We start from the raw sequence: 12380 nt of genomic DNA on the forward strand, positions 1-12380 counted from the left end.
GTTTAAATGAGGCCCTTAGAATGGACTCTGATCCCAGGAGACTGGAGTCCTTAGAAGAAATTTGAACAAGACACTGGGAGCATGTGTGTACAGACAGTACTCATGTGAAGAAACAGTAAAAGGACTACTGAGCACTGAGGCAGGAAGGGTAAGAGGGCCCCTGCGTGCCGAGGGAAGAAGCAGTAAGAGGGCCCCTGAACGCTGAGGGAAGACGTTTCAGACTGATGCCAACCTCCAAGAAACTGGAAGCTTTTCTTTCCTCTGGGATCAGGAACAGGTAAGGATTCCACTTCTATTCAACAAAGTACTGGAATCTTTGCCAAAGTAACTAGACAAGAAAAAGAAATAGATATTTATATCAAAAAAGAAAAAAATTAAAAAAAAGAAAGGAGTAAAACTATCTTTTGGGTAATAAGATCACAAACATAGAAACTCTAGTGACCACACATACATATATAAACATACACACACAATAAAACATGTACACAAACAAACATGAAAATACACACATGCACACTTTATTGGATTACAGGAATTTGACAGAATAGCAAAATACCAAGTATTCACTCAAATCCACTGAGTTTCTATATACTGATGAGGAATAATCTGAAAAGGGAATTCTGGGAAAAAAAAGTACTGTTGACAATAACATCAATACAGAAAACACTTAGGAATTAATTTAAGGAAATGAAAGACATAAACAATGGAAACCACAAAACACAGCTGATGGGTGAGGTGGCACACACCTTTAATCCCAGAACTTGGGAGGCAGAGGCAGACACATCTCTGTGATTTCGAGCTCCACCTGGTCTACAGAGTGAGTTCCAGGACAGCCAGAGCTACACAGAGAAACCCTGTCTGGAAAAACAAAACAAACCAGATACGCCCACAACAAACAAACAAACAAACAAACAAACAAACAAAACACAGATGAAGGGAATTAAAGCTGTAAGCAGATGAACACTCCTGTATTCATGGACTGAGTCTTAACAGTCATGATGTCAGCACTACTCCAAATGATCTACACGTTCAGTGAAGCTCCTAGAAAAATATCAGTAACAAAAGCTTCATATGTAGAAAAACTCTTCCTAAAGTTTGTATGAAATATCAAGGGATCCAAAATAGTCTGAGATAGGGAGCAGAGGAACATATCTGAAGGATTCAAACTTACTGGTTTCATAATTTAACACAAAGCTACATTAAAATGTATGATGTTTGCACACATCCATGTGAGCCAGCAGGTAGAGCAAGAGGCTACCAGCACTTGCATATTTGGTCAAATTCTTTTTGACCAAGTTCCCAAGGTCACATAATGAGGGAGATAGCTACCCTTTCAGCAAATAGTGTTGGGAAAACTGGGCATTTACATGCAGAAGAGTGAAGTCGCTTCCTTAACTAACTCTAAACACTACATTTAAAATGCAGCTGGGCTGTAGCTCAAAGGTAGAGCACCAGCTTAGCATGTGAGAGACATGCTTCAAAATCCCCATTGCTTCAAAAGTAAAGAAAAATTTCACTCAAAGTGAAGCAAGGATTAAATTTGACACCCGAAACTGCAACTCTTAGAAGAAAGGACAGAACAAAACATTCACAGCATTGGTTGGGAGGGGGATATAACCCCAAAAGCACAGGTGACATTATGAATATGGAATGTAATGGGAAAACACTAAAAAAATCACACCTACTAAGGATATTGCTACCCGAAGCACACAGAGAATACTTGAAACTCACAACAACAAACGGCCTATTAAAAGGAAGTGAGGACATAGCTTAGTTAGTTGGTGGAGTCACAAAACGCTGGGAGAAATCTGAACACCACAGAAAGTCAGGCACAGCAGTGCACACCTGTAATTCTGGGGAGGTGAAGGCAACAGGATTAGGAGTTGAATTCCATCCTCAGCTTCACAATGAATCTGAGGCCAGCCTGGGCTGTATGAGATCCTGTCTCAGTAAAACAAAGAAAGAAGGGAGGGAGGAGGGAAAATGTTATGGGTTGGAGGTCACTGTCTCCTCCAACACTCTCGTCTAACTTTACTCCTATAGGCAACATTAAGGGTTGGAACTTAAGGTTCTGCCTTCCTGGGTGGACTACTGCATTCATGTATAGTTGGACTTTCTTACCAGCCGCCAGCCCCCAAATAATGACATGGAGACTTAAGATTAATTATGAAAACTTGGGCTTTAGCTTGGGCTTGTTCCCAGCTAGCTCCTATAACTTAATCAGTTTCTATCAATCTATGATCTATCTTGTGACTTTTTTTTAACCTGTCTTTCTTTCTGTACATCCAACTTCTTTAGTCTTACAAATCTTCACAGCAAGCCGGGCGGTGTTGGTGTACGCCTTTAATCCCAGCACCCGGGAGGCAGAGGCAGGAGAATCCCTGTGAGTTCAAGACCAGCCTGGTCTACCAAGCGAGTTCCAGGACAGGCTCCAAAACAATACAGAGAAACCCTGCCTCAAAACAAAACAAAACAAACAAACAAACAAGCAAAAAATCTTCACAGCATTCATACAATTTGATTAGTTAGTTAATGAGTTGTTTGAGAGTGGACCCACTATAAAAGCCAGTTTGGTTAGGTCACTTGCAGTATAATGTCCTGTGACAACTCAGGGATACCAACCCAAAGACTATTGCTCTTGAATAAGAACCACAAGCCCCCCAAACCTTTTTTCTTCATAATATACCCAGTGTATGGTACCATGCTATTGGGGAAAAAAAGGAAAACTGCCCAGTTCATCCTATGGTTCTAATAAGCTAAGCAAACAACACCACAAGGCAAGAAAACTAGCCACCACCCTTATAGATACCTACATGGAAAATTTTAAGTAAAATACTTACAAATCGGATCCCTCAAAGTAAATACACGATGACTAAGTGGAGATCTTAGGAATGCAAAGCTGGTTTAACACTAGAGAACAAAGCATGTGGTTTCATGTTTCTTTGTGGATGAATAAAATTCCACTGTGCACACAAACCGCGTTTTCATTATCCATTCATCTGTTTATGGGCATCTAGTCTGGTTCTAAGTCTTAGCTGAGTGGATAGTCCTTCCAGTATACTATACAGACACACACAGACACACACAGACACACACAGACACAGACACACACACACACACACACACACACACACACACGGCAATTCTGCTTTTGGCTCATAGGAGAACCTCTGTAGTGATTTCTATAGTGATAGCCCTGTTCCCATTCCCATTAGCTGTTGGGGGAGGGTAAGTGTTCTTCTGTCCCTCACAGCCTCACCAGATTATGTTATTGCTTGTTTTCTTGATAATTACCATGACTAGGGTGAGATGGACTCTCAAGATGGCTTTCACTTACATTTCCTGATGGCAAAAGGCATTGAAGACTTTTAGAAACATGTATCGGGCATTTGTGTTTCTTCTTTTGAGATTGTCTAGTCCATTAGCTGCCTCCTGTGTTCTTTCGTCAGCCTGGTCTTGCATCTGAGTTCCAGGAGTTCAGTTCAGTTTTTAGCTGTGGGTGTCGCCTCTGCTTCTGTCAGTCACTGGATGAGAGTCCTAGGATGACATATAAGGTAGTCATCAATCTTATTATCAGGGGAGGGCATTTAAGGTAGCCTTAATGCCAGTTGGTGCCATTCTTGTAGATCTGTGAAGATCTCACTAGTGCCAGATCTCTCCTCCAACAATGGCTTCCTCTATTATGGTATCTCTCGTCCTTCTATCCTCTCCTCTCTTCTTGCTCTCCTGTGTCCTCCTCTCCCCTCCTCTTCTCCCCCCTTTTTCTCCCTTCTTCCTCCCTTTCCCCTCCCCTCCCCATCCTCCCAATGCAATTAGGAGATCTCTTCCCATAACCCTTCTCTGGGTTACAATGCATGTCTCTCTTAGGGTCCTCCCTGTTTCCCAGACTCTCTGACGGTGGGATTGCAAGCTGGCAATCCCCTGCTCAAAAAATGTAAGAGGTTTTCAATGTTCGTATTTTAAAAATATATTCTAAATACTAACTCCCATCTTATATATAGCTGGCAACGGTCTCCTCCTATTCTGTATGCTGTTTTTACTTTGTTGACCATTCATTTTGCTATGTGGGGAAGTGGAAGGCACCGGAAATCATTGTGCTAAATGAAATAAGCCAGACTGGGAAAGACAAATACTATATAGATTATCTCATATGCAGAACTTAGATTCTAATTTTCCTGTGTGTGAGCATGGTGGATGTAGGTCTTAAGACTGGAGAAGGGACCATGAGAGGGGAAGAAGAGAGCTTAAGGTGGAGAGGCAAAACATAGGGATGGTGATGGTATACATGCAACATAAAAGTCAAAGGGGACCATCGTTGGGGGAGGGGCGGCAGCAAGTGGGTGACATGGTGGCCAGAGACCAGTCTGAGCACACAGTGAATTCTAAATCAGCAGAGAACTTTGTATCTGGCAAGGATCCTTTGTTGAGCTTGGGTCAGGTGTCCTAAATGCAACACGAGTAAGCCTCATTAGTTAACAATTCTGTACTGTGAAGTCACCCATCCCCAGAAATGTGTTCTTAATCCTGAAGCCGCTACAGTCATCGTGGACATGTGTGGAAGGACAGAATGCTGAGTGGTCTGGTCAGTTACCACAAGGTAGCACTCTGCTTTCTTGATGTAGCTTTCAAGCTGAAATAAGAATCTTTGTTTCTGTGATCTATTCAGTGACTCCCCCTTCTTGAATCTGGTACATTTGGTTGGTGATTTTTATGTTTAAAATGCACCCTAGTACAGTGCAGAAATGCTGCCTAGCTTTCCTGAGTGCAAGAAAGTGGTGCTGTGCATTATGGGAGAAGATGTCTGTGTTGATCACTTCATTCATGAGCAAGTTATGGTGCTGTTAGCCCCAAGTTCAGCCTTAATGATTCAATAAGCATTGTGATTGGTTTTAATGTCAACTCACCACAGATTAGAACCACCCGAGAGGAGAGCCTTTCCTGAATAATTGTCTTGACTGCCTTGATTAGCGTGGGAAGGCCCACCCAGATTGTGAGTGGCTCTTCTTGGATAGCAGTTCAGATAAAAACGGTATTTCAGGAGAAAGTTAATCCTGCCTTCATCTGGCCTGGCCTCCCTCTTGCCACAGAGTTCATTTTCTCTGTTGTGGCTGCTGCCACCGATTACTTCACTAAGAGCAGAACCAGTGCTTACAAGCTTTCACCATGGACCAAGGAGCAAGGGTTCTCTCAGAGTCATCTGGGTTTTCATTTTTAAGGTTTATTTATTTATTACATATACACTGTTCTGCCTACATGCCAGAAGAGGGCACCAGATTGAATTGTAGATGGCTGTGAGCCACCATGTGGTTGCTGGGAATTGAACTCAGGACCCCTGGAAGAGCAGCCAGTGCTCTTAACCTCTGAGCCATCTCTCCAACCCCTCATACATTTCTTGTGGGAACCATTTTGATGGTTTCCTATGGATCTAAACATTCACTAACATGTGACCCAGTCATTCAACAGCTAGGCACTTATGCAAGAAGAAAGAAAATACCCTCCTTCAGACAAGAGATTTTTTTCTGATTGTTGTTAGCAACTTTCTTTGGAGTGGTCCAAGTGAACTACCTCCCATCCATTGAGAGATAAACAGATCATTCAAGACACATGTACACAATGGGGTACTGGGGGACTGCAATGGAAAGGAATGAGCTGAGGTTGGAGAGATGACCCAGTGGTTAAGAGCACTGGCTCTTCTTGATTTGATCCAAGCACCCAGATGGTGACTTGCAATGGTATGCAACTCTAGTCTCAAGGGAGCCAATACCCTCTTCTGATCTCTGCAGGCACCAGGCACACATTTGGTACATGGGCATGCATGCAGGTAAAACACCCATACACATGAAATAAAAAAGAAAACAAGAACTATGAAAATCTCCAAATGCCCACTCTACCATCCCATGCAGCACAATGAGAGACTTTCTTGCAAAGTTTCAAGGGTCTCTAGCTAAAATGCAAGTGTCCTTGTGGGCAATAGAGCCTTTAAATAATCAAGGGAACCAGAGTAGCTAAGTCCTGGACCCAGCCCAGCCTGGGGCCCAGAGTGAGGGACAGAGACACTGAGTATCCTTTAGTATGACTCTTCTGTCTGTGTGGATTGTTCTGGGATAAATCTCTGGCCCTTGGTAGGGGTGTTTGCTAGGTGAGATTTGGGCCCAATGAATCTGTCTCTTCATCTGAACACTGAAGACGGCAGTATACATGGTAGGATCATCACCAAGTAGTGACAATTCTATTTCTTGCCATTTTTATTGTTATTGAGCTATACATTTTTATCCACTGCCCTCCCTCTTTCTCTCTCCCTTTTCACCACCCCACCTACCACACTCCCAATTTACTCAGATCTTGTCCTTTTCCCCTTCCTAGGTGGGTCTATGTATGTCTCTCTTAGGGTCCTCTTTGTTACCTATGTTCTCTGGGGTTATGGACTGTAGGCTGGTTATCCTTTCTTTTATGTCTAATATCCACTTATGAGTGAGTACATATTATATTTGTCTTTCTGGGTCTGGGTTACCTCACTCAGGATGGCTTTTTCTAGTTCTGTCCATTTGCTTGCAAATTTCAAGAATTTTTTTTTTACCATCACTGAGTAGTACTCCATTGTGTAAATGTGCCACATTTTCTTTATCCATTCTTCGAGTGAGGGTCATATAGGTTGTTTCCAGGTTCTGGCTACTACAAATAATGCTGCTATGAACATGGTTAAACAAGTGTCTTTGTGGTGTAAGTGTGCATCCTTGGGTATATGCCCAAAAGTGGTATTGCTGGGTCTTAAGGTAGATTGATTCCCAATTTTCTGAGAAATCTCCATACTGATTTTCAAAGTGGCTGTACTAGTTTGCATTCCACCAGCAATGGAGGAGTGTTCCCCTTTCTCCACATCCTTTCTAGCATAAGCTGTCATCAGAGCTTTTGGTGTTAGCCATTCTGACAGGTGTAAGATGGGCAATGCAGAGTGGTTTTGATTTGCATTTCTGTGATGACTAAGGATGTTGAGCATTTCTTTAAGTGTCTTTCAGCCATTTGAGATTCCTCTGTTGAGAGTCAGTCCTGTACCCTAATTTTTTTATTGCATCGTTTGGTCTTTTGATGTCTAGTTTCTTGAGTTCTTTGTATATTTGGGAGATCAGCCCTCTCTCAGATGTGGTGTGGTGACAACACTCTTAACCCCCACCTTTCGAATAATGCTGTGGGAACCTCCCCATTAACCCATGAGAAGACCACAAACAGTTGAGGACAGGAAGGATCTGAACTGACCAATGGCCAGCGTTCGCTGTCTATTCAGATTCCCTCTCCCCACAGCTTGTAGTCAAGAGAGGCCAGGACCCTTTGTCTTTTGTTGCAGAAAAAGCTGGGCCAGAGTGTGGAAGAGCATCCTGTGGAAGACAACCCCCTTACCCACTGAGAGCTGGTCTACTTAGTCTGTAAGCACTGGGACCCAGGACATTCTGCTCAGCTCAGAGAGGTTGGTAAATGGCAGGGCAGGTCATATCACAGCATCAGGCGTGGCTAGCATGGCTGAGCATGCTGTCTCAGGGCGCATTCCTGACATTATTTGTCCCAGGTGGGGCACTGGCTGAGACTGGAGGCCCCAACCTAATTTTAGATGTGAAAAGTCTGTGAAAATATGCTGCCTGTCCACCTGTACCCTCCCCACAGGCTCGTTCTGCCTAGGAGTGAGTCACAGGAATGGCCCTCAAATCAATTCACTTCCTCCATGTCTACCACAACCAATCCTTGAACCTCGTAGATCCCTCAGTTCTTCCAGACCTATTCTGCCCTATTGGGAGAAACAAGCACCCAATAAGTCACCTGCCTAGAGATGGTAGGGTCAGGGGACATGATCTAGGGCATTGTGAGTTGCAGTATTAATTAGAGGATTAGAGTATGGGAATCCCAGACACCCTGGAGCGGAACAGTGCCTTGGAGGAAGTGGTATATAAGCTTGGCAGGGCATAAGCTGGCCTCATCATTAACACCATCATCACTCATGGCTCAGTGTACTCTCACCCCAGCCACTGTGGTTGGATGTCCTGTGTGTGATACCCAAGATTGTCAGTAGAACAGGGTAGGTAACTCATACTGCCAGGCTGAGGTGGGAGGATGGCTAAGAGCTGGAGGCTAGCCTGGGCTTCAGAGTGAGATTGTAAAAAAAACAACCAAACACTAAAAGAAGGAAAAGAAAAAAACCAAGATTTTCACTAATTTGGACTCCCAGAAATCTAAGGCTACCAAGGCTGGATTCTCTGTGGCTAGTAGACACTGAAGTGAGCCTCCAGGGCTTTCCTCACCTGGCAATGTGTTGACAGCTGTTCCAAGCTGCTGCTGTTGCTGTCTTCACTTCGGTGTGGAGCTTCTGTGAGGCACCTCCAGAGAGGAGAGCAGGGTGGCCTGGTAAGGAGAAGAGGGGTGGGGAGAGACTTGGGGGTCTCCGTTTCCAGGTTCATTGACTCTCAGCAATGCTGCTCCCTTGTTAGTCTGGTTTCTCAGGCCTGGTCTTTACTGTGGGGACTGAGGGAGGCCTGGGTCTGTCCCAGTGACCTCAACCTCCTGAGGCTTCCTGTCCCAGTTTCCTAGGTGGCCAGTAGGAACAGCCTCTTTTCCAGAGGACTGGGTTGGTTTTTTGAGGTGAAGCTATAGTAAATAATGTTATTTTCTGAGGCAGGAGGCAATAGTCATAATCCAAACTTATGACAGTATATCAAGAACATAGCTAACAAGGCAAATAACTGCCATATGTCCAGCTAGAAACTTTAGCAATGTTCTAGACCTTTCTGTTCATATTTTCCATCAAGTATGCACGGAGCTTTACTTGGTCTTGGGTCTTAACTGAATCAAACTTTCACATCCTCCTAACACCTTACGGGACAGAATTAACACGCTGACCCTGCAGACAGGGAACTAAGCTGAGAGAGAGGTCAAGCTCTTGGACCAACTCAGGGACCACCCTTGACCACCCCTTCCACTGGCTTCACATCTATTTAGCCTCTAGCTAAATAGCAGCCCTACCCTGGCCCCGTAGGCAGCCTACAAGATCTGCTTCTCAGTGTAAGCAAGCTTTACCTTTTCCTGAGGGAATTCAGAGCCGTCTGTTCTCCACAGCCAAGAGAGGAATTGCTTCTCCCTCATCTGAGACTTAGCCACTATGCAGGCTGGGTTCCTGTTTACTTGATGTTCCTCATGTGCCGCTTAGAACCTTTGGTACTGGTGGAATCCGTCCTAAGTGCGACATACCTAGGGCCTCAGCTTCCAGAAAGATGGGAACTCTCTTGTGATGAGACGTAAGGCATGAGAGACCACTGGCATGAGAGACCACTGGCTCAGAAGAGCCTTCTTATGGTGTGACCACGGACAAATCATTTTGTCTCTCCACACCTCAGAGTAGTGACTCGGATCTTGACTGTCTCTGAAAAGCCACGTGTTGAAGGTTTGGTCACCAGCCTCTTGTGTTTGGGGAGGTAGTGGAGGCTTCTGGAGGTAGAGCCAAGTGGAAAGAAGGCACTGATGGAAAAGAAGGCGCCATAGAAAAGCTATTCTGCCATGTGCTCTGCCCATCATGTGCTGAGCCACCGTAGACCCAAAAAAGCAGGGCCAAGAGACCACCATGCACTGGAGCCTTGGACGTGGTGAGCCAAGACAAACCTTCTCGCTTCCGCAGCTGACTGCCTTGGGTGTTTCGTTATAGTAACGGAAAGCACACAGGCCACCCTGTGCAGTTAAGATCAAATGAAGAAGCAAAAGGCTCCCAGCATCCGTGGCATCTCCCAAGCTTGGGCAATTCTTCTCATTTGGCATCTGTGCGCAAATCAGACTTCTCGGGGGTCCTCCAGTGAGCCTGGCACTGTGCATGTTCCCAGTTACCAAGACAAAGGGGAGAGGCCCCAGCTGGGAGCTCTGGTGTCACCTCCAGCACCCCGTCTCTTATCCACCATCACTGCGTGTGGCAGACACAGAACAAAGGCCACTAGATTGAACACTTTAAATCTGTTTTTTTCAAATTGTGTTATTTTAAATGTTCTGGGCAGATGCCCACGTGTGCAGGGGGCACTTAGCCAGACCAGAGGCGTTTTGTCTCTTTGAAAGGCCTCCATTGTGACCCTATAGTGGCCCCAATTGATTCTGGGAACAAAAGGCCCTTGTGCAGCCCTAAAAGCATGATTGCTCCAGCCCACGGCTGGCAGTGCAAACCCTTTGCTGTCTCTTTAAGGCCCGTGCAGGGAAAACTTCAATCCTCTATTGGGGCTGCTGTACAAAGACAGGCTGATTCCTGAGTGTGCCCACACAGATGCCTTTACAGGGCTATGAAGTGGTCTTTGACAGGCTGGTCTGATTGGACCTACTGTGTGCAGAATATGATGTCAGAGATTGGCCTCCAGGGGAAAGGGCTGTATGTGATGAAATCCCTCCCATACACCCTGCCCTTCATGGGGGAAGATCACCAGAAAGAGAAACAAAGGCAGAGACATCTCAGGAGAGAGCCCCAGTGTTCTGGGTAGAATCGGTACGTGCTGCCTTTTGCTGAGGGCTGGCCCCAGTGCCCACCCTCTCCCATATCGGTCACTCCTAGTCACTGGCCCATGGAGTTGTCTCTGGGGCTGCAGAAGGCAAGAAAGGAGGGATCACATTAACTCAAAACCTCACTGTCAGGCCCCAGTCATGCCCGAGGATTCCACAAATGCCCAGCCGTGTATCCCAGAAGTCCCCTGCCAGTTTGCATGTGGCCACCACAGAGACTACTCTCTGTCACTTCCTGTGATGCAGGCTGGGGCTGCCCAGAGCCGGACCCTGCTCACTCATGCAGTCATATTTATGGGTCCTTTTGGCATTTGCCCAACACTTAATGTTCCTGTGAGCTCATAGGAGCCCAGGGGAGCAGGGGGCCTGATCAGTGAGTGAGCCCTCAGTCCAGCTGTTCCATGGCCGCTCACATGAGGTGGAGAGGAGTGGCAATTCTTTCAACTGGGCCCACACTTGGTGGAGATCCCAGTGGGGACTCCGGCTTGGTTTGTTCTGTCAGCTGACTGCCTCTTAAGCTTTCCTTGGGGCCGCAGAGGAGATTTTGTTTGTTCTTTGTGACGATGAAATGTTTTTAAATTTTACGTGTGTGCGTGTGTGTGTGTGTGTGTGTGTGTGTGTGTGTGTGTGTGTGTGTGTAGGCACATACATTGGGAGATGCTTCTTGCCTTTTACCTTGCTGAGGCAGAGTTTCTTGCAGTTTCTGCTGCTGCACTGTGAACTCCAGCCTTGCTGATCCTCTGCTCCTGTCTCCCCCACCTCCTCTACCTCCCATCTTTCCAGTGGGTGCTGAGATTCCAGATGTGAGCCACTGCTTCTGCCTTTTTACATGTGCATCAGGAAAGGAACTCACATTATCAGGCTGTTTTAGCAAGAGCTTTTACCCATGAACCTATCTCCCCCACCTTATTATTTTTTTCCTTTTGAGATAGGGCTTCAAGTATCCCAGACTGGCCTTAACCTTGCTATACAGCCAAGGATGACGATGAACTTCTGATGTTCCTGCCTCTGTCTCTGAGTGCTAGGTTTACAGGAGTGCACCACCACACAGTTATGTGGTGCTGATGACGGGGGAGAACTCAGAGCTTCAGGCATGCTAGGCAAGCACTCTACTGACTGAGTTACACCCACACTCCTGTGGTTTCAGCCTTTGTGATTTAGAATACCCAGTTCTTCACTTCCTTTGCACAGTGTCCACTGGACGGGGCCAGCTTTGGGATCCAAGGGCTGCAAAGTGGACCTAGGAAACACCCAAGCTGTCACTGGGACAGTGTTGCAGCTCAGAGTACCCATCTTTTCTTCACATAGTTGAGTCCATGACCTGTGTCCTTCCATGTCCCTTGCTTCAGGCCCTTCTGCTAGTGGTCTGGCATTGTCCCCAATGCCCAGCTTTATCCCCTACTCCAGGCCTCTGCTCACAGTCACCATGTCCATGATAAGGTCCCTCTGTCACTTCCCTGCATGAGGACAGGTCTTTGTGACCCAGTAGAGGAGTCAATCTCAGGATCTAAGGCCAGAGGGACTGTTACAGATCCTTGTGCCACACTGAGTCAGTCTTGGGGTCCTCACCTAATGGGATAATATAGAGGCCATCACCTGTGGCTGAGGGTTGCAGGAGTCCATATTTACACATGGAAGGTATTTTCAGGGGTGCCTGGCCTCAGGCAAGAGTTCCAAAGATGGCCAGGAAGATGGCTATACAGATGAGGACTGGGGTGTCAGAAGTACCTCACCTAAGAACAGCCAAGAATGCTCTCTTGCCCTTGGTTAAGATAACACCAAGGTATTGTCCCAGAAGAGGTTTCCTCTTATCCAAGACTCCAATACAAATGTGCTGTGTGCCATGTAACAGAGAATCTTTGTGGGAC

The sequence above is a fragment of the Mesocricetus auratus genome, unplaced genomic scaffold (assembly GCF_017639785.1).
Source record: "Mesocricetus auratus isolate SY011 unplaced genomic scaffold, BCM_Maur_2.0 Super-Scaffold_100004, whole genome shotgun sequence".
Taxonomy (NCBI): Eukaryota; Metazoa; Chordata; class Mammalia; order Rodentia; family Cricetidae; genus Mesocricetus; species Mesocricetus auratus.